Consider the following 23,400-nt stretch of genomic DNA (forward strand, 5'->3'; position numbering starts at 1 on the left):
AAATGTGGTTTATAGATAGTGAAATGCTGGAATGAATCATTATTTAAGGGTTAAAAAATGTACTATTTCATATCCAAATTGGAATATCTCAAACAAAATATCTTAAAATGGAACAAAACACACTTTAATAATATATTTAAAGAAAAATTAGAAAATGCAGATGAACTGAAGAATTTAAATGAAGAGATAATAAAATATGGAATGGATAATGAAAAATATTTAAAAGTGAAAGAATTTCTAGGATAATAAGAAAACATATTAGCCAAAGAAGAAGTATTTTGGAAACAAAAATTGAGAGAGAAATGGCTAGAAGAATGGGATTGTAACACAATATATTTTCACAATAGTACATTAAATAACAAAAATATTAAAAGAATAACCAAAATCAAGAATTATGATGGGAATATTGAGGAAAAAATGTGCAAAATAGGTAAAATTATAGTGGAGTATTACAAAAAAATATTAAATAATTATGAATCATTTTATTATTGGACAACACAAAGGAAAATGCTTAATTCAATCCTAAAATTGGTCAAAAAAGAGGATAATAAAATATTAGATAAACCCTTTTCATTAGAAGAAGTGAAAAAAACCTTATTTAAAATGAATCTAGACAAGTCACTAGGGCCAAATGATTTCCAAGCCTTCTTTTTTCAAAAATGTTGGGACATACTTGGAGAGGATTTATGGAAGGCAATAGAAGCAACTAGAAATTATGGATTATTGTTAATAGAAATCAATCTGATTCCTAAGAAATCAGATTTGGATGAACTAGGACACTTAAGACCAATTGCACTATGCAACACCATCTATAAAAAAATATCAAAAATACTAGCTGTAAGATTAAAGCATATCCTTCCATAACTTATATCAAAGGAACAAACTGACTTTGTCCTAGGAAGATCAATATTAGATAGAATTATTACAATCCAAGAGACTATCCATTCATCTCAAATCAATAAAGAATAATGTATGCTAATGAAGCTAGATATACAAAAGGCATATGATATGGTGGATTGGAGATTCCTTAGTAGTACCCTTGAAACATTTGGTTTCTCAAGACAATGGGTCAATCTGATATTTAATTGTATAGCTATACCCAAAGTTTCACTTCTTATTAATGCAACCCTAGAAGGATTCTTAAAAAAATTCAAGGGGAATTAGACAAGGTGAACCTATCTTGCCTTTCTTATTTATTATATTTTCTGAAGCACTTGGGAGAGCAATTAAAAAATTGAGGAAGAAGGGAAAATTAAAGGAATAATGGTTTTTGATAACATCTCGAATATTACTCACAAACAATTTTTTGATGATATCATTTTACCTAGGAAGATCTCAATGGAAGAAGCACAAAACTTCAAGCAATTAATTCATGAATACATGGAAGCATCTGGGCAAAAGGTAAATGTGAAAAAATCTAAAATTTTCTTTATAAATACTAACCAGAAGTGGAAAATGATATTTGTAGACCTATGGGATATAGAAAAGGGATATTTCCTTGTAAATATTTAGGTATTCATTTTTTAAAATAAGCAAGATGCAACAAAACATGGAACCTTATTCGAGAAAGAATCGTCAGTTAGATTGGAAATTGGAAAGGGAAATGACTAATAAAGGTAGGTAGAACTACAAGAATTAAAGTCATTCTCTCAGCCATTCCAATATATCAATTATGATGTCTTCTTTTGCCTAAAGGTATTAATAAAAATATAGAAAGTAAACTTAAAACCTTCTTTTGGAAAGGTATAGAAGAGAAGAAGAAATTAGCCTTAATGAAAACCAAAAAGGTTAGGAAGATTAGGAATTAAAAACTTAAGCTGACAAAATGAAGCATTAGGAGAAAATTTAATTTGGAGAATGTTTCAAACCAAGACAGTAAATGGGAAAAATTCTTTATCATAAATATATGAATGCTTCAGAACCATTGTCTCTTTTTCAGAACTAGAAATCCTCCAAAAGGGTCAAGCATATGGAGTTTCATGTTGAAATGTCATGCACTCATAAGTAATAATATAACTTGGGATATTGGGAGAGGGGAAGAAGCATTATTTTGGGAAGATTCTTGGTACGGCCTTCCAACCCCATATAATTATAATTTATCAAAAAATATTTAAAACATTTTGACACAAATCTGGGGAAATCGGGTTAAACATTATAGATATATCAAACCAAAGAATGGTGAGGAAATATGTGGATGAAATTGCTTAGAAGGCACTAGACTAACTCTGGAAGAAAAAGAGGCATTCTCAAACTTACTTATCCAAAGAAAAACATGTTAAAAAAATAGATAGGATAAGTTGATCTAGGCACCCTCAAACGATGGGAAATATAGTGTGAGGAAAGGTTATGATCTTATAATTAATTCTCAAAATTTGGAAGAATAAAAAATTCCCCTTAATTTGTGTTGGGAGTCAGTATGCTTACCAAAAGATGGCATTTTCTTATGGGCAACAATTCAAAAAAGAATATTAACAACAAATAGACTAACAAAATTGGGATTTGAGGGCCCATCTAGATGTATCTTATGCAAAAATAGCTCAGAGATAGCAAATCGTTTACTTTTTCAGTGTTCTTATACATAGAATGCTATGAATGGTTGATCCAAAATTTAAACTACATTTCTCCATTTCCTGAAAACCTTTCTAATCGCTTGAAAAGTCAGGCTAACATGTAAAATAAAAAAGTATATAGAAAATTATGGAATATCTCGCTCTTTACTCTATTATGGGAAGTATGGAAGGAAAGAAATAGGAGGATTTTCGAAAATTTAACTTTGGATCTTCCTTCCTTCCTTAACAAATTAGAAGCATGTCTAATGGAAGTCATGAATAACAAATTAAGAAGATCAACCAAAGAAGAAGGGTCATTCACAAACTGGGATGCCAATATGAGAAAAAAAAAGGATCAATCTTATTAATCCACCATTAATATATACAAAGAAAAACTTCAAGCACGTAAGGAAAGTAAATGGGAACCACCCCTAATAAGCTAGACTAAACTTAATTTTGATGGAGCATCTAGAGGTAATCTAGGGAAGGTAGAAATAGGGTGCATCATAAGCTTGAATAATGAAGGTTGGATTGTAAAATGCACTAAACCAATAGGTGTTGTGAAAAACAACATGGCAGAACTAGAAGCTCTCAAGGAAGGCTTAAAACTAAGCTTGGAATAGAAAATCAAGAAATTGGTTATTGAAGGAGATTCACAAATTATCCTAAATGCATCAAGTGGTAGAAATAGGGATTACTAAGAGGGGGGGTGAATCAGTAATCTATAAACTTTAGTCGCCAACTGGATATTATTTCTTACTTTAAACCATGCATAAAAAAGCAATAAAGTAATGTTGAATAGTAACAATAACAATGCACAAAGATAACTCATAACACCATATTTTGTTAACTAGGAGACCCTTGCCAAGGGAAAACCCCAGTGGGGATGATACCCACTAGATAATATACTGATATATAAGTTCCTTGTTAGAGATTGGACCCTATTAGGAGTCAATAAGAAAATTCAATATAAGGAGTCCCTGGTAGGAGACTTTGAATCCTTGTTAGGAGATTCCAACCTTGTTAGGAGTTGTACAGTAAATGCAATATGAGCCCACTTCCCAAACATGCACTTCCAATTACAAGAAGAGCTCATTGCCTAAACAAGTAATCAGGCTTCTAGAATATAAGTATTGTATCTTCTTCCTTGATTGATCTCTAATCTTTAGCTCGATCTTGGATCACAAAATGGCTCATATAAAATTTTGCATACAATCATAATTACAAGATAACACTTGCAATCACAATCACAATCCTCATCACAAAATGTTCTTTGCATAAAAACCATGCCTTTACACAAATTTCTGCTAGGTCAGATAAGGCCACAATCCACTTTTCTAACTTAGAGTAATCATCTAGGATGTTGGCCCTAATTGGACAAGTAATTATCTTATAAACAAAATAATCCTTTCCTTCAATTTTGCTGTCCTATTTCACTTCAAACATGATTATCTTTGTTCTGTACAGTTCGTATAGACTTTCGAGGTTACACACGTCATCACCAATATGTATACAATCTCCATCTAACTTTTCTAGTCATAATATGACATCAACAACAAGTTATAAACAAAATAATATGCTATTGTAAACCAAATTCCATACTTAGACAATTTTATGATACCCAAACACTAAGTATCTTTATTTCTAAGGTTTCATGTGAGCATGTTCATCATGTGTTGCCATAAATGACAAAAATTACATATCACTATTAGCCAATTGTCAACATTAAGAAAATGAAATACCCCAAACTGGTGCATTAACTCCATGTTGGAGTTCAAACTGGTAAAGAACATATCAGGTGAATTTAAACCAGATACCAGGAAACAAAGACATGAACAAGACTAAGGATGGGCTAAATCCTATATTTAGGAGGGCTAAATCTTATTTCTAGGCCAACATTAATAGACTCATTAGGACTCACTTCACTTTAGGCTCTGCTAAGCCAAGGCGGGGAAACCTAAGGGATTTATCCTATTAACTTTATATTCTTCTTTACAAGATTATTCCCTCTAGCAGAAATGGTCAATATTCTTCTATAACTTGCTGACAAACTTCTCAACTGCAATAGCTGATTACAACTAAAGAAAGTAACAAGAAGTAAGCAATGACCAACACTTTTATCTCTTCAACACATAAAAGGTAAATTGATTTGTCATTGTGTGTGAATGTCATGTAGTTACAAAAATGGTTCAGTGTAACCTTGAACTTTAAAATGGGCCAGTGCCTTGTCCTAAGGGATATAGAGTCAAAGATTAACAAACTTGGACCCTATTAATCAACTTATGATTAAGAGTGTCAACATTAAACTTTTAGTTTCATTCTGATTCTCATCTTTTTCATAAACCCTAAACCTTATCAATTACAAAAAAACAATTACCCAATTCTTTAAATTAGCAACAATCAATAAGAGATATACAATCTTTTGAACTACATTAAACTGAAGGAAAACTTGTTCATTCAGTCTCAAGGCTTACAAACATATGAAAAAGAGACAAAACCTCAAAGATAATGATAATTAAGGATAAATCCTTCCTATTTAAATCTCAATGCTGCTAATAAAACTCATAATATGACACAGAGACAAAGCCCTTAGTCCCAAAAATGTTTTCCTTTTTGTATTCAAGTATGCATAAAAATGAACTCATTCAAATGACCACATAACACATGGACAGACTACAAAATAATACATGACATATGTGAAAAATTCTACAGGCAACTGACCTCTACTTCTCATCTTGGAAATCCATATATAGGATTGTAACAAGCTATAAATGAGAGGAGGACACATGTCAAAAAGTTAGAGGAAACAAAAGCTTCTGGAAGATGGGAACAATAAATGTACAGAACATTCTTCCAAAATATCGATAAAAAAAGATAAGTAGTTGAGATAGCAGAAAAACCATTTATATCAGTCCCTTGGTCTTTTCTTCTGCTTGTACTTTATCTATCTTGTTTACAAAATATCTCAGCTACCTTCTGTTGGTAGAGCTTTTATTTCTCCTATTGCTTCTGAAACATAAATTTCCCTTTTAGTGGGCCACTCTGTACTCTTCACTCTTGTAAATCTTGAGTGGCTTTTTCCCACCTGGCATACATGATTGCTTTTGATTCAATAATGAATTTATTCAAATTTATTTGTGCCTTAAAGAGAGAATCAATTAAAGTATGGAATGGGGAATCAGACATATCTTCAAAATTTGCTACTATAGCCTCTTGGGTCAAAATATTATCAAAAGAAGCTGACCACTCTTGCTAATTTTTTACTGAGCTCGTAGCATCCATAATTGATGGTATATAGGGCTCCACTCCCTCAGATAGAATTTTTAACTTTCCTTGTATAACCTATAGTTTACCAGTAAAGAAACCACTTAACTCTTTTACCATCTCTAGGCTTTCCTTCACAGTAAATATCTTATCTAGCAAATCTGGCTTTTTAGCCATCAATATAATTAATCTATCCAAAAAGTTGAATATATGGCCCCCACAAACTGAAAGTGGGTGCTAGCCATGAAAGTGCTTCATTGCAAAACTTCCCAACACTTTTTAAAAGTAGCATACAAACTATGAGCCTGTTGTTATATGTTCTTCAAAAATTCAACCCTATGGCTCATCATGTTTCTAAGGATCCCTATCCTTATGTCTCCTCCCTACTAAATTGATTGAGTGTCAATACTCATTCTTCTTGGTCTCGATGCCTCCCCCTGTTCTACATCCTCTATTTGTACTAGGGCTTCAGTAGTATCCTTGACTGGAAATGGTATTTCTTGTCCTTCGTCTTTCTGAGCTGGAACCATCCTTTGTTTTGCTTGTTCAAGTTGCTTCTTGAGAGATGTAATCTCATTTTCAAGTCCTTGGATCTTAGCCTCAAGCTCAACAATCTTCTCTTTATACACGTGGCTGCTTCTAAGCTCATCTTCATAAAGCTTTCTAACATCAATGTAATCATGTATGGACTTGGCTAACCCTGTTTCCATTTCTTCCACTTTGGCCTCATTCATGAATGAAAACTGTTTCAATGCTTTGGATATCTTTGTGCCAGAGGTGCCCTGTAAAATCCATACAATCATATTACCCTATTCAGTGCTTTGTACATCCATCAATTTTGGCTTGTTGGAAGTAGGGGCCTTACTCCAGACTGCTAGGAACTTGGCATCATGTTGAAACTAGTCCCTCTCTTTAATTCGTCTGCACCAAGTGCCTCATAAGAAATGGCATTTTCCTACCTCTGGATCTGATCAAGCATGAATGCTTGCTCTAAATCCCATCTAGGCAATAATAGCATGCCACTCCTCTATACTAGATCTCTGACCTCCTCTAAATTCATTACTTCACTTTCAGGATCATAGGCCTGTAGCTTCTCTATTAGTTCCATCTTCTGCTCATCAGACTCATCTAGTTTCATCTTTAGAACAAGCTCACTTTATTTGAACTTATATAGAAAACTATTGAATTCATTAGATTTAATGAATTCATCATCCTCTAAGAATTGTTGAGCTTGGATGATTCTATCATCTAATCTTGTTGTGGCTAATTCCAAGTCTGTGAGGGTGTTTTTAGCTGCATTATCCCTACTCTATAAATAATTCTATCTTAAGTCAGCAAAATAATGACTATTTCCTAGCAAGATCTATACGGTCCTTTGCCTGACCTATGGAGGGATGTGAATAATCTTTTGCCTCTTGTTCCCCTTTTCCGTCCATGATGCTTGAGGTGCATCATCTTCTCCTACTTCAAGGGTCACATCTAGTTTAGGGCTATCAGGATAAACCCTATCTTCTTCCCCTATTAGACCCTCTAACAATTTAGCCATAATCTCAGTATGGTCCATGACCATCTTCCTAATCCTTTGGGTATAAGGGATATCCATGAAGAATCTTGCAAATTGGGGATCAATTCTTTTCAGCTCTCTCTCTACCCTCAGGACATCATCAAGCTTTGCCAACTTGTCAGCTACCTCAGCTTCTACCACTATTTTTGGAATGATATCTTCATGGAGCAGCTTCTTGGTGTTTGGTAATACATAGTTCCTCATATCCTTAAGGGTGACCTATTGGAATTATGATATATTTGTCATTAGTCACAACACTTATTCGATTCTGAATGCTTACCGAGCTCATCACCTAGTCTACAGTTTACACCGAGCATTCAACGGTTACCTTATAAAATTCGCAGGTAAACAGTTGATACCGAGCACTCCTTTGAAAATTGAGCAGTTAGTGGTTACCGAGCAGTTAGAGTTTACTGAGTGATCAAGGTAAACAAAGAAGTTAGTGTTTACCGAGTGAACAAGGTAAACAAAGGAATCAGTGATTACCATGTAAACAAGGTAAATGAAGGAATCAGTATTTACCAAGTGAAGAAGGTTATCAATGGATTCAGTTTTTACCGAGTGACACAATATTCACCAAGTCACCAATGGTTACTGAGTTCCAAGCTACTTAGAATGATTAGTATGGACCGTGCCTCTACTCTTACTGAGTGCATGATGATGCAGTGTATTGTAGTGGATGCCGAGTGTCAGAAGGTCACCGAGTCAGCTTGTGGAACTCAAGTTTTCTATAACCTAGCCAACTCAGTAATGTTTGTTCACTTGTGTTTGGCTGACCTTGCCAGTGTAAATATTGGAATGGTATATATCATTTGAAATGATGTGATGTTGAATATAGTTGGGTGTGATGTGTTGCAAATTTTTTAAGAAGAGAGAAAGCAAATCACTAGCAGAATAGAGGAATACGACAAGGTCAACATTGATGCAGAAAGGATATATTTGTCACATCAGGTGATCAAAGCACAAGGATCTTATCACAAATAAATTGCAATCAGATCCACTGCTTCATCCTAACAGGTGAATCAGTTTTCTAAATCCTTTAACAAGGTAGACTTAACAGTCTTTTATAAATCTCCTAACAGAGTACATACTTCATTGTATGTTTGTAAATCCTTTAACAAGGTGGATCTAGCAATCCTACTTGCTCCTAATAGGGCAGATCATCAGAAATGATCATTGTAAGCCTTAACTGGCCAACTTTATACTACAGTATTGAAGTTTTGTGGGTATCATCCCCACCCCAGTTTTACTTTCTAATTGGAAGGTTTCTGGGTCACCAAATCTGTATGTTCATATGTTACAAATGTTTATCTTTTCATGCATACAGTAGATTAGATGGATAAATGGTAAAAATATTAGTAAGTAGAAATTGAATTAAAGTTTTAGAGTTATTGATTCACCCCTCCCCTCTCAATAACCCTGTTAGTCTTGATTATCTCTAACAATTGGTATCAGAGCTTTGTGGTTCTCAGGATAAAAGTTTGACAGCTTGAGCAAAGATCAAGGACAATGGAGATATTCAGACTTGACAAATCTATTGAGAATGAAAAACTAGATCTGGAAATGGCCATGACTCAATTCAATGAAGTAAAGGAGCATCTTTCTCAATCCCTGAAAAGAAGGAAGGAACTTGCAAGACAAATGAATGATTATCAGTATATTGAAGAAAGGATTGAAGACCTTTTACCATCATGCAGTTCAAATGAAGCTAATGAAGCAATCAAGGAACTCCTAGCAAAGAATGGTTCTCTGCAAGAAGAAGTAAGAAAGCTCAAAAGAGAACAAGAAGTTCAATCCATCAAGTTATGTGAAGTTTTGAAACAAAGAAACAAGGCAAATGAAGACTTAGAGGTAAGAAATAATTTGTCCCTTCAGCATGAAGATCTTATAGGACAACTATCTAATGCAAATGAAGAAATTATGAATCTAAGATCTGAGAATGAAAGTTTGAGAAATGATTTAATCACTGAAAGACAAATCAATATAAGTTTGCAAAGTGATCTGAGATTTGAAAGACAAATCAATGAAAGTTTGAAAAATGACTTAAATGTTGAAAAACAAGTCAATGAAAGGACGATAAAATCTCAAGCAGATATGGATCAATTGAATTTGCAAAATGAGCAAAATCTTCATAGACAAAAAGGTAAAGCAGGCCTTGGATACAATGAAGAAGGTGAATCTTCCAAACATGGTACCCAAAAGAATCAAAAACCTACTTGTAATCACTATGGAAAGATAGGTCATACATCTAACAGATGTTGGAGCAATGATAAAAGAAAATTCAATGGTAAATGCTGCAATTGCAATCAACATGTTCACAAATAAAATGAATGCAAAGTGAAACCAAAGTTTGAGGGAAAATGTCACAAATGCAAGAAACAAGGTCACAAGGCATCTAAATGTAGATCTAAATCATTCAATCCAGCAGAAAAAATTGTCAATGCATTATTTGGTTGGGACTACAATACTTGGTGCAGATGTCAGTATTGTGGAGAATATGGACACATTGGAATAAACTGTGCAAGGCATCACCTAAGAAAAAAGGATACTACTATAAGATGTTATACATGTACCGAACTTGGTCATATATCCAAGAATTGAAGATGAAAAGAAAGCCAAAACTGACAACATTCAAAAACAAATGAGACAATAGTGGATTCCAAAATCTACCGAGCCAGAAGATTCAAATAATGACTATGTCACTCAAGAAGTGGGTGGCTCCACCATTTCTAATTAGACTCATCAAGAAGGACCAGGGACTGCATCTTCAAGTAACATCCTAAGCAGTTCCAGAATGTAGAAGTGCAAATGAAAAATCAGTATTTCAGATACAAGACATAGTTCACTGTTATACATTTTACCAAGCAAGGTTGGTTTCAGACTTAATCGAGCTAGGTCGGTAATATGAAATATTTTGTTTGTTTATCGAGTTGCAAGGTTTACTGAGTAAGTCGGTGACTATCTAACAAACCCTAGGTCATCTCAGCTACCTTCGTACTCGAACATTAATGGTAGATTTTTCATCAAAAAGGAAGAGTTTGATCTCATTTTTCATTGCAAATTCAGAATATACAGAGCGAAGAGTTTCCAAGTGTGCGAAAGTGAGTTCAAGCGATTTGAAGTGATTTTCCAGTGAAGAATTTGTCTAACGAAATCATTCACTCACCGAGTAGCAATGGCATCCGCAAGCACCAACATCAGCAAGTCAACAAATTTTTGGAACCTAAGGCCAGAATTGAGCTTGAAATCAAGTTACCACAGGCCATAAGCAAGGGCAAGAGAAAAATAGCCAAATTGAAAAATTCTACCGGTTCTCTTATGCTCACCGAGGGAAAAGGTGAACATGAAGAAGGAGAAGAAGAAGAAAGAGGAGAAGAAGAAGAAGGTGAAGAAGAAGGAGAAGAAGAATCTATAGAGGAGCAGCCAAAGAAGAAAGGTAAGGTAATCATTACCAAACCCAAAAAGAAGCCTACTGCAGTATTCACCAGAAGAACCAAGAAAGGTAAGCAGGAACCTATACTAGTTAGGCCTGCACCTACATTCGAGCAAAGGCTCAAAAAATTGGAGGAAGGAGCTGGCATCACAAATTTCAAAGCATTGAAATTTGAAACTAGAACTAATGCTGAGAAAATGCAGATTGAGGAACTGGTACTCAGAAAGATGGGTAAATGGAAATACTCCCCAGACCAGATTGCCCCTCAAATCTCAAAAGAACTACTGGAGAGATTGCAACTGAGATGGGAGTTAGCCACCTAAACAGTAAAAGACATTTATGAGCAATCTCTGAAGAATCTCTGACCAAGTCTCACTGGAGCAGAAGTAAAAGCTGAAATGAAAAATCATGAAGGTAAAATGATGATCAGATTCCACACTTGTTTGATTTTGATTAAAGACATTGAACATGTTGTAAATGATGCTACAAACATGTGGAAAAACATCTATCATCTACATAAGCCCAGTGTAGACTCAGTAGTAATCAAAGATGATGACAACAATAGTGATGATAAGCTTGATAGCACTCCATCCATCACAGTCTCACCAGGAGAGCTGCATGCACTGATGGAAGATAAGGAGGAAGAAGCTGAAGAGGCAAATAACCATGAGAAAATTGCAGTAGCAGTTATTGCATCCCTTCCTCACTCTCCACCTAAAACTGTGATATCATCAAGGTTGGAGTCAGCTTCAGTAGATTTGGTCACAACTTCATCAGATATATCATCTGCACCTGCCACATCTCAGCTCCAAGTATCATCAATGGAAGTGTCTACCACTTCATCTACTAAGCTACAGGAAACTTCTTCAATTACCGAGTCATCCACTGCAGCAGTCACCACATCAGAAGTATCTATTACTCCTGCAGTATGTACAGTAAGTTTTCGAGTTTGCTCTCCAATTTTGCCAACTTCAGCTACATTAGCACCAATTTTTGCACCAGTAAGCTCTTCAATTGTAAATATTTTGGTATGCACATCAATTCTAGGAAGTATATAAATTTTGGATACATTTAACCCCTCTCTCAGTCTTCCTTTAGTTGGTCCTATTCCAGTTTTGACAGCCAGTCCAACCTCATCAACCATAATCTCTCTTATCAAAGACAAAGATGTTAGTACAGTAGAAAAACCAAAGACTCCATTAAAACTTTTTCTTACAGGCAAGGCAATTGATGAGGATGTAGACTTGGATACTAAAATTGTCATTCCAAAGATAGATACAGATACTGCTTCAGTTGATGAACTAAGACTGCTCAGTCAGCGCATTGAACTGAAGGCAAAGTAGAAACAACTAAGGAATGAGAGAGATAGAGAGTTTAAAATTATTGATGAAGCAAAAAATATAATTATAGAGGCTATAGGTGTTGATGTTGATACTTCTCAACACATTTTGCTACAATTAGAAGAGGCAGCCAATAAATTCAATGAGGACAGCTCCGGTCAAGAAAAATTGATGGAGAAGGCAGAAAATAAATTTGATAACAAGGTGCTTGAGCACATTGCTCAGCACATAGCAATAAAACAGGTTGAATTAACCACAATTTTGGCAACCATTGAAAATTCTTTTAATAATGTAACATCTCTTTTTGCTAAGCTTTGTGATGTTACCGAGTATACTAAGGAGATAAGAGAACAATTGAATAAGATAGATGAGGATCTGAAGGCAAGCGCACAAAACCTGAAGCTTGACCCCAGTTCAACCTCATCTCATCACATCAGAATCAAATTTTTGTCAGAAAAAAAAGAAGAATTGCTTAGAGAAGAGTCAAGGATCCGATCTACATTGTTAGATATTCAAAATATGATCCTTCCCATCATGGACACAATGCAAAAGCACATTGCCCATTCAAAAACATTGATCCATGACAACAATTTTTCCATTGCAAACCATGTGATTGAACTCTCTGCAAAAGTTCAGATAGCTCTATCCACATGCAAAATCCTGAAAGAAAATTGGGACAAGACTCTGCAACTCATTCTTCAGGTACATTAAGAGTTTATCTCACATTTTGGTGTTTCTATGTAAATACATTTTTTTAATTCTTTGGCATTATTGTCAAAAAGGGGGAGAAAGAGATACTCAGAAAGAGTTATTGGTATTGGTGAGATAAATGTACAAAATGGACAAAGAGATACTGTTAATAAAAAATCATATAGCTCATGTAAATACCTTGTGTATATTGTATGGGGGAGTCATATGTAAGGAAGTTATGTATATTCAGCAGAATCAATTGTCAGTATGTCAGATATTGTATATAAGTTTTGGCTCATAAGTGTTTTTATCACTAATGCCAAAGGGGGAGATTGTTGGAATTATGATATATTTGTCATTAGTCACAACACTTATTTGATTCTGAATGCTTACCGAGCTCATCACCTAGTCTACAGTTCACACCGAGCATTCAACGGTTACCTTATAAAATCTGCAGGTAAACAGTTGATACCGAGCATTCCTTTGAAAACTGAGCAGTTAGTGGTTACCGAGCAGTTAGTGGTTACCGAGTGATCAAGGTAAACAAAGCAGTTAGTGTTTACCAAGTGATCAAGGTAAACAAAGCAGTTAGTGTTTACCGAGTGAACAAGGTAAATAAAGGAATCAATGATTACCGTGTAAACAAGGTAAATGAAGGAATCAATATTTACCAAGTGAAGAAGGTTATCAATGGATTCAATTTTTACCGAGTGACACAATATTCACCGAGTCACCAATGGTTACTGAGTTCCAAGCTACTTAGAATGATTAGTATGGACCGTGCCTCTACTCTTACTGAGTGCATGACGATGCAGTGTATTGTAGTGGATGCCGAGTGTCAGAAGGTCACCAAGTTAGCTTGTGGAACCCAAGTTTTCTATAACCTGACCGACTCAGTAATGTTTGTTCACTTGTGTTTGGCTGACCTTGCCAGTGTAAATATTGGAATGGTATATATCATTTGAAATGATGAGATGTTGAATATAGTTGGGTGTGATGTGTTGCAAATTTTTTGAGAAGAGAGAAAGAAAATCACTAGTAGAACAGAGGAATACAACAAGGTCAACATTGATGCAGAAAGGATATATTTGTCACATCAGGTGACCAAAGCACAAGGATCTTATCACAAATTAGTTGCAATTAGATCCACTACTTCATCCTAATAGGTGAATCAGTTTTCTAAATCCTTTAACAAGGTAGACTTAACAGTCTTTTATAAATCTCCTAACAGAGTACATACTTTATTGTATATTTGTAAATCCTTTAACAAGGTGGATCTAGCAATCCTACTTGCTCCTAATAGGGCAGATCATCAGAAGTGATCATTGTAAGCCTTAACTGGCCAACTTTATACTGCAGTATTGAAGTTTTGTGGGTATCATCCCCACCCCAGTTTTACTTTCTAATTGGAAGGTTTCTGGGTCACCAAATCTGTATGTTCATATGTTACAAATGTTTATCTTTTCATGCATACAATAGATTAGATGGATAAATGGTAAAAATATTAGTAAGCAGAAATTGAATTAAAGTTTTAGAGTTACTGATTCACCCCTCCCCTCTCAGTAACCCTGTTAGTCTTGATTATCTCCAACATGACCCTCATCCAATTATCAGGGTCATACATTCTATAGGGGCTAGTGCACAAATTATAATGGTGCAGATAGGAGTGGATTGAGTCTAGGGCTTCTTTGCCAATGTGAAATCACCAATCCTAAAGCATCTACACAAAAAGGTTCCCCTATTCACCTTGGGTCCTAAATACTCCCTATTTACCATGAACAATTTCCAAATAAATTCAATTATTCCTAGCCTAGAAGGGATAAATTTAGGCAATATATGGGGTGGCTGGGGACAACCATAGACTCTCATTAGAGAAAATGTGGGAAATAAGAAGATATCTCCCCAGTTATGATCCAATCTCTTCCCTTAGGAAGCACGGTTGGTCTTAAAAGGCCTTTCAAAATTTTAGGAGCCCTAAAGTATCTTGGATCTAACATCCTCATTATCACAACACTAAAATTATTTTAAAATGATACACAATCAGAAAAGTGGTAAGTACTGTACCATACCTATGTCCATAGTTGCACTAGAAAATCTCCATTTATGTCAGAAGTCTGATCGATGAAATCATAATTGATATACCCTACATTCTTCAAGAGAATTAAGTGCATCAGTAATGAATAGTAGGGGAAAATGAAGTCTTTTAAATTTCTAGCCTAAGCCCTAGCAATATTTTCATTCATTACATCCAAAATATGACTAACATAGTCATATTCACCAACATGGTAGGAATCTTATACATCCCTTGCAATTATAAATTCTACTCCATAGACCACATCAAACCCATCTTTACCCACCACTTTATGGACACCATATATAGTCTTGACAAAATAATTTTTGAATTTGTCTAGTGGCATCATTTTCTCAACCTTTTTAGGGTAGTCACCCACTTTCTTCAAATCCATAGAAATGTGTTGTAGCATTGATGTTCCTGTGTTCTCCTTCGTATTTGCTTCAAATTTCCTTTGTAAATCTTTTAAATCTACAGGTTCATCCATAGCTCCACCTAATCCAAAGGCCTCCATGAATGATTCTCGATCCAAGGTACAAAGAATAGTTCCATCCCTCCTATGGAAATAATTAATGGCTAGATTATAGCATCGAAACATGGCCTTTATTAAGTCTACATCTACAAAAACCTTTGGAAAAATCAACTTAGTGAGGTTCTTCTTCCATGGGTTGTACATTGGAATTTTCTTCTCCCTATTATGATAGAAGTATTTGAAAAGTTTAGAACTTGTAACACTAGGGCATATGGCATCTCTGCATTGGGTGTATGGGTCAATAAAAGCTTGATCATCTACAAAGTTTGCATTAGAAGAACCAAGAAAGAGTTATATCCATTCATCTACAAATCTACTAGGTTTTATCTATCTGGTCTTGCCTCCCTTAGAGGTTGAAGTCTTTGAAATTGCCATGTCTGGGGCTTGAATTTCCTCTACTTCTTGGTTAGACATTTTGAAAATATGCCAATAAAACAATCAATATGGATACTACTCTATTCTTAGGAGGCTTTGGAAATAACAAATTAGAATGCTTAGAAAACTCAGGAATGCTCAAATTCTTTCTCTCTACAAATGGTGAACTATGATTATGAAAAGAGAAAATCTTTACAAGTTAATATGTGCAAATCAACATTCACCTTGCATTGATTTTAGCATGCTTGAAATACGATATCAATCTATTCTATCAACTCAATGGAGTGTCACCATTAATATCCAACTATGCATTTTTTCTTATTGCATTCAAATCCTACTAGTCAAGAACCTTACTGTTGTTTCTTAGCTTAAAGAAATGACATTATTTTACTATCAAAACAAGGGCTACAATACTATGACAAAGATAGATGAGAAGACCATTGGTAACATCATAATGTTATAAAAATGGTTTTTTGATGTTACGAAAACCCTTATCAACCAGTCAGATACAATGGCAAAATCCTTTATGACCTTACAATCCCTTTGTTGTCATAGCATTGGCACAAATTTTATCCTCCTCTATGATCATACAAAAAATGGCTTCGTAGCATCATAGATTACCCCTTCTTAACCTATGATCCTATGATCGCAGTTACATTCATCTTCTCGTAACATCTCTAGTGATTTCTCAAGCTCCTACGATGTCATGACAAACCTTTAACCCTTCACACCATAGCATCAATGGCTTAAAATTTTTCATGTGCAATCTTATGACCATGTCTTAACCATGATATTGGGAGACACCTTCTATCACCTTGAGATCTTATGATGAAACATTCATCGTAAGATTAGAGACCATTATTTTCCATTCAAAACACATTATAGAATCTTTTTCTGGTCCCACTAATCCTGACAGCGCATACATCTGACACTCATACATTTTTTCTATCCAATTAGGATATGGACACTTGTTTGATAGCACATCGCCTTTATTTTCCTTTATCTTCTTTACGATCTTATGATAGTAAGGCATTGTATCATTGCAATACCTCAACATTTCCCTTACAATCCTTCGATATCCACCCTTTCGTAGGAATGTAGCTGCCCACTTCATTACTCCTGACACCACGATAAACCTTCTTTTTGTAATATTAGAGATAGCTACAATGCAAACCATTTAAACTATTATATGATCATACGATACAAAGGAAATCGTATGATTAGGAAGACTTAATTTCTCGTCTGCAACATCATGACACAACATCAATCGTGAGATTGGAAACACTAAAACCCTCACTTGCAATATTTCGCTAACCCTCCCTTGTATCATCGTAAGAAACAATGCACTTAGACAAAAGAAATCTCACTCGCTTATATGGCTTAGGGTTAGGGCTTAAACCCCTAAAAGGAGATAACCTTAGAGCAGTGAACCCTACACTTGAGAATATCAATTAATCAAGTTTAGGCAAAAACTAGGGTTTATTTTGAGAATGAATGCAAGATAAAAACAACCCTATCAACCAATTTAATATTTTCACCATAAATCTAAAAAATTAGCTTTGGTGGAAAAGGAACTATCACCCCAAACTTTAAACTATTCTGAATCTAGTAGATAATTTTGAGGAAACTAGAATCCAACATATATATAAAGAACACAACAAAGTAGCTAATTTATTAGAAAACAAAGGAGCAGATGGAGAGAACTTGGAACTTTATAATCTAGAGTGTGGGTACTATGATGGTCTTTAGACTTCTATCCTTCTTCCTTTTTCATCTCTAGCCCAACTTATAAAATAGTAACACAAAGTTAGATTTTGATATCATGCACTATAACTAGACCTCATTAGAATCTAGCATTTAGTAATTGAGTTTTTGATAAATATTAATAAACTTTATATTATCGACAGATATATACCATAAGGAAAAATCCATCTCCACCTAATTGACCCATAATTAAGGTTTATAAAATATTATTTTATGAATTCTTAATTATATGGGGAGGGCCCTTAGTTTTTAAGCTCTATATGGGTCTTCTTTGCCTTAAGTTCACTGCTTTAAACCATAGGTTGGTATGTCTATATATCTTAAATATTCCTCATCTATGCTTCCCTTTCTTTCTTCTTTTCTATCCTTTATCTAAGTTTTATTCCTGTATGGGTTTGTTTTCATTCCTTTTTGGGTTCTATGGGTATTCACCACGAGTACTCCTTTTATTTCCTCTTTCTTCCACCTCAAAATATGATTGCTGCCCTTTCTAGATTATTCTAGGAATTTCTTGATTGTTCCTATTTATAACGGTGTTGTGTTGTCTTTTTCAATATCTCTTTTTTTGGATAGCACTTTAGGTAGCTTTATCTAGTGTCTTTTTGTGTTCTTAGCATCTTGACCTAGTATGGAGTCTTCTATTAGCCTATTCCATGCTTATGAAGCCGAAACAATGGCATTTAGGGGCTCCATTAAATAAGAACATTGGAGTAGACTCCATAACCTTATTGATGATATGTCTATAGTAGTTGTTAAAAAAGCCTTAGGTGAGAAGGTTTTCAACTATGACTTCACTTGGCATACTAATAGTTCAATTCTAGGATCATTTATTGCTTGTTTGGCTAAAGCTTGGGTTGATTAGTGGGATATCTTGCACCTTTGCTATAATTTATTTGATCCTACTTGGTTGGAGGGGCTAGAACATGTGGTCCTTAGTATTGATAGGAATTTGAAAATTCCATATGTAGAGGAATATATGTCTCATCCTCCAGGCAATTATGTTGATGCAATTGTACCTAGATGTCATATTCTTCAAATTAGGGATTTCAACCTTGTCAATAAAGAATGGTTGAAGATGGAAACAAGCATTTATTTTCTTCTTAGATGGAGGGGAATTGTGGGGGACCAGAACAAGGATCAACTTCTTAATTACCTCAAAGCTTTCCATTCTTACTTTGAACCAAGAGTAGACTTCGAAGATCTTAATAACTAGGAATACCTCTTACTCTTTATGTTTGCTTATCTTTACCAAATTATCAAAGTTCACATTGTTGGAAATAATAAAGAATAGCTAGGTTACTGAGAGGGGAGGGGTGAATCAGTAACCTTAAAAAAACTTTCATAAATTCAACACTTAACAATGTAAATCATTCACCATTAATTGATCTACTTTACTGCATGCATAAGAAACTTAAAGATAAACATTCATGACACATGAACACAAAATTTGGTGACCCAGAAACCTTTCAAATAGAAAGTAAAACTGGGGTGGGGATGATACCCACAAAACTTCACTAGTGTAGTATAAAGTTGGCCTATTAAGGCTTACATTGACCACTTCTAATGATCTACCCTGTTAAGAGCAATTTGGACTGCTAGATCCACCTTGTTAGAGGTTTTACAAACATAAAATGAAGTATGCACTCTGTTAAGAGATTTGAAGAAAGATTGTTAAGTCTACCCTGTTAAAGGATTTAGAAAACTGAGTCACCTGTTAGGATGAAACAATAGATCTAACTTACAACTTGATTTTTGATTAGATCCTTGAAGTACAGATCACCTCTTGTGATAGATATAACTTTACTGCTCCTTGTAGACCTTGCTAAATACTCTTCTCTACTGTTGATTCACATTCACTCTTCTCAAAACATTACATATCCACACATCCATATATTGCAAATGATACAATACATTACATATATACCATTCCAATATTTACAATTACAAGGTCGATTGAAACACAAGTAAACAAAATATTACTGAGTCGGCCAAATAGTAGAAAGTCGGGTTCAATAAGTTGACTTGGTGAACTTCTGATACTCGACATCCACTGCATTACTCATCATTGTCATCATGCACTTGGTAGAAGTAGAGGCTCGATCCATACTAATCAGACAATGTAGCTTCAAACTCAGTGACCATTGGAGACTTGGTAGATATAGTGTCACTTGGTGGAAACTGATTTCTATGTTTACCTTGCTGGCACTTAGTAAACACTACACATCCATCACTTGGTAGACACTGGCTTCATATCACAATAAGTGATGACTCGATAAGTACTATGAAGCTTGGTGACCACTAACTACTCAGTGATAACTACTGGACTATGCACTATTTGCTTTCACTTGATAGCTTCTGGAATGCTCGGTATAAACTACTTAACTGATGAACTTACTTGACAACCACTGAATGCTCAGTATAAACTGTGGACTGAGTGATGAGCTCAGTAACTATACATAGTTGAGTAAGTGTTGTCACTAATGAAAAATATAACATAATGCCAACAATCTCCCCCTTTGGCATTAGTGACAAAAACACTTATAAGCCAAGACTTATGTACACTGACACACTGATTTTGATTTTTCAAAATTTATCTTTGTAAAGCTATTGTATATACATTTGCGCATATCTCCCCCATACACAAGACATAATATATACATAGTATCTCTCTTTTATTCTATACATATATCAATCTATTCTCTCCCCCTTTTTGACAATAATGCCAAAGAGTTATGCAATATATTCAAATAGAGACATCAAAATGTGAGAGAAACTCGAAGTGTACCTTGAGAATAAGAGCTAATGTCTTATCCCAAATGTCTTGCAAAATTTTGTAGGTGGAGAGTGCCACTTGAAATTTTGCTAAAAGTTCAATCATATGGTCTACAATTGAGAAATTATTATCCTGAACCAATGTCTTTGAATATGCAATATGCTTTTGTATTGTGTCCATGATTGGAAGGATCATGTTTTGGATATCTATCAATGTGGATCTGATCCTTGCTTCTTCTCTCAGTAATTCTGCCTACATATCTGACAAAAATCTCACCTTAATGTGAGTGTTAAGCTTGAACTACAGTCAACCTATAGCCTTTGAGTATTGGCCTTCATATCTATATCAATCTTATTCAGTTTCTCTTTTATCTCCTTGGTGTACTCGGTAACATCACATAGTTTTCCAAAAAGAGATGTTACATTGGTAAAAGAATGTTCAAGATTACTCAAAATTGAAGATAGCTCTACCTGGTTAATAGAAATTTGCTGAACAATGTGCTCAAGCACCTTATTATCAAACTTTTTCTCTGCCTTTTCAATTAACTTCTCTTGACCAGAAGCATCCTCATCGAACTTATTGACTACTTCTTCCAACTGTAGCAAAATGTGTTGAGATGAGTCCACATCAACACCCATAGACTCTATTAGTATATTCTTTACATTTTCAATTATTCGGTATTCTCTGTCTCTTTCCTCTCTTAACTACTTCTACCTTGCCTTCTATTCCAAAATCTAGCTAACCAGTCTCATTTCTTCAACTGTAGCAGTATCCAGATCCAATTTAGGAATTACAATTTCTTTGTCCAAATCAATATCATCATCAATTTCCTTTCTAATAAGTAGAAGTTTTAGAGGTGTCCTTAGTTCTACTTCTGACATTACTGCCTTGGACTTAGAAATAGAGACAATTGTAGAGATAGCTGAACTAACTGAAAAAACTTGAATGGGTCCAACTGAAGAGATACTTGTAGGTGTGCTAAAAGAATCCAAAATTGATGTGCTACCCAAAATTGAGGTGATAACAGGTAGAACACAAACTAGAGTACTTATAACAAAAGAACTTACTAGAGAAAAAATTGGTGCAAACAAAGCTGTAGTAGTCAAAACTGTAGAACATGATGATGAACTTATTGTACATTCTACTAAAGAAGTTGACAAAATTGTAGAACTAGATGTTGTTGATGTTGTTGATTGAAGAGATGATGAAGAGGAGGGTTGTTTCTCAATAGATGAAGTGGTAGAAACTTCCATTATTGATACCTGGAGGTAAGAGGGAGCAAATAGTGATTGAATAGACGATGTGTCTATTGTAGTTGCGATCAAATTTGCTAAAGCTGTCTCCAACCCAGTTAATGTAGCAGTCTTTGGTGGAGAGTGAGGAAGCGAGGCTATAACTTGTGTTGCTATTCTCATTGGATCATTCTCTTCATCTCCTTCCTTGTCTTCCTCTTTAGCTTCTTCCTCTTTCTCTTCATCATCATTTTTTAATGCTTGATAGTCCTCAACATCAAAAGTGACACATGGAGTGTTATCTTCTTCATCATTGTCACTGTCATCATCATCATCATCCTTCATTTCTACTAGATCTTCATTGGGCTTGTGCAAATGATAGATATTTTTCCACATGTTTGTAGCATCTCTAACAACATGCTCAATGTCTTTGATCAAAGTTAAACATGTATGAAATCTGATCATCATTTTACCTTCATTATTTTTCATTGCTGCCTTAACTTCTACATCTGTAAGATTAGACAGTAAATTTTTCAAAGATTGCTCATATATATCTTTTGCCATCTGTACAGCTAATTCCCACCTTGGCTGCAATCTTGCAAATAATTCATTTGAAGTCTGAGGGGCAATTTGATTAGGGGAATATTTCCATTTTCCCATCTTATTGAGTACTAGCTCCTCAATTTGCATCTTCTCAGCATCTGTTCTAGTTTCAAACTTTAAGGCTTTGAAGTTTGTGATGCCTGCACCTTCTTCCATTTGCTTCAACCTTTCTTAGAAGGTAAGTGGGGGCTTGCTGAACACAACTTCACTGCCACTTTTCTTCTTGGATCTCCTTGTGAATATAGTTGTGGAGGCTTTGGGTGGCTTGGCAATAATTACCCTGCCCTTCTTTTTCATTGGTTATGCCCCCTTCTCAGATTCCTTCTCTTCTTCTTCTTCAAATTCTTCTTCATCCTCTCCTTTTCCCTCATTAAGCATGAGAGGGGCACTTGCAGTTTTCAACTTGGCTACCTTCCTCTTACATTTGCTTATTGTTTGAGGTAGCTTGATTTCAAGCTCAATTCTAGCCTTTGTCTCATCATATGTTCCAAACATAGGTAGCTTTGGATCCACTGGCTCATTGACCAGGGCTTCAATAATGTCTTTAGTTTCATCAATGTTAACCTCATATGGAAGAGGTTTCACCCATGAAATTCTAGGCCTGACTGCCTAGATATACACTCTATCACAATCAACCATAAAACATACATCATCTTTATAATCTTCAACTAGCTTGGGAGGAATCCTCAACCTGTTGTTCATTTTCTCCTTGAACACTTCAAAATAATTATCCATTATACTTTCAAAAAATTTGCCCATCTCTGCAATGAATTCATTAATCTGATACAAAATTGGGGTATCTTTCCTCCATACAATTAAACCTTTTGATGGGAAAAAATTTTGAACATTAAAGAAAAGACATGTTAACAAAGAACCAAATTTACAGGGGTTGTTCTTTGATGTCCTAATACTATCCATATTCTTGTTCAGCTGCTTCAACAATAACTCTGACAAATCAAATTCAAGATTTTCTTTACAACCTTATATGCTAGATCAACTACCTCACACGACACACTATTCAAACAACTGGAGCTATATATCTTGTGTGCAATGACGTGAATACCAAACCTTAATTCTATGTCTGATACTATGCTAATCTTTAGACCTCTACCATCCCACTTGACTAAGGTTTTCTTTTGAAGCTCATCTCGACCTAGGGTTTTGGTAGTTTTGGCCTTATTCAACATAGGGAGAACCGTGATCTTATGTA

This window comes from Cupressus sempervirens, chromosome 5 (assembly GCF_028749045.1).
Source record: "Cupressus sempervirens isolate cs-2001-9-10 chromosome 5, ASM2874904v1, whole genome shotgun sequence".
Lineage (NCBI taxonomy): Eukaryota > Viridiplantae > Streptophyta > Pinopsida > Cupressales > Cupressaceae > Cupressus > Cupressus sempervirens.